Genomic DNA, 1179 nt, shown 5'->3' on the forward strand with positions numbered 1-1179 from the left:
AATGGCTGAGGTGCCTATTTAACATCAAAGCAGACCTGGCAGCAAGGTTTCCCCAGCATCCCTCAGTCCTTACCTGTTCCTGGGCTTCCCTTCCTACATCTATCATCTGCAGAAATGTTGAGTTAAGGTAATTCTTTTTTTTTTTTTTTTTTTTTTTTTTTTTTTTTTTTTTTTTTTAATACTTTTGCATTCTTGGCTATTGTACCTGGTCCTCCTCTCCCCTCTCCTTTTCCCTCCCCTCCTCTTCTCACAGCTTAGTCAGGGTCATGTCCACTATGAACTCTCCCAAATGTCCCTGCCCCTTCCTATGCTCTCCCTTTTGTCTACAATAAACTTTGTCTTCCATCATGCCCAGAAGTACTTTTCTTTTTCTGTGGTTTGCATTCTGCCCAGTTGCTGGGGTGTGGGAATAGCCTCTTGGGCGGGCAGAATGCAGAGATGCTAGACTGCACTGTTGGGTGCTTGGTTCGAGGGAAGCACTGGTACACCTCTCAGGGGTTTGGAAAACTCAGCCTAAGATATGAGAGGTCAAAGCTGGGGCTCCCTGACTCCCGGGAATCCAGTTGCTGCTAGAAACTGAGGAGAGTCAGGGGTCCACGGGCCTGTGATGAGGAGGAGATGGGGGCTCTCAGACTCCTGGACATCCAGATGCAGCTGTAAGTTGAGGAGGCACAGAGAACAGAAGAGACCCGAGGACTGAGGACAAGCCCAGGGCCAGCAGGATGGGGAACTCCGGTGGTGGTTCAGCGGCAAGTCCTCAGCTTAGGGATGCTTGTCTGGGAGCACAGAGGGGTCTTCTGTGGGAGACTTAGATGGTGCAGCTCTGTAGACAAAAGCTTTCTCCATGCTCCCCAGGATGGTTCTTGATGAAAGAGACAGTCCTTTGTTCCAAACTCTTTGTTTATTGATTGTTCATCATAAAAAAAAATGGGTACATACCACTTCCTCAGGGTGTACCAGAGATTAAATATCTTTTGCAAGGAGGAATGTCCTAGAAGGGACACTTACTGGCTAAGCCTTCAGGGCCTCTAGATACCTCATTAGTATGAAGAACTCTGTTCTGATTTATGTGACCACAGGTCACATTTCCTATGTGGAAAGTTACAGGTCAGGAATCTGGTAGAGTCTCTCTCTCTCTCTCTCTCTCTCTCTCTCTCTCTCTCTCTCTCTCTCTCTCTC

This window comes from Mus pahari, chromosome 1 (genome assembly GCF_900095145.1).
Source record: "Mus pahari chromosome 1, PAHARI_EIJ_v1.1, whole genome shotgun sequence".
Lineage (NCBI taxonomy): Eukaryota > Metazoa > Chordata > Mammalia > Rodentia > Muridae > Mus > Mus pahari.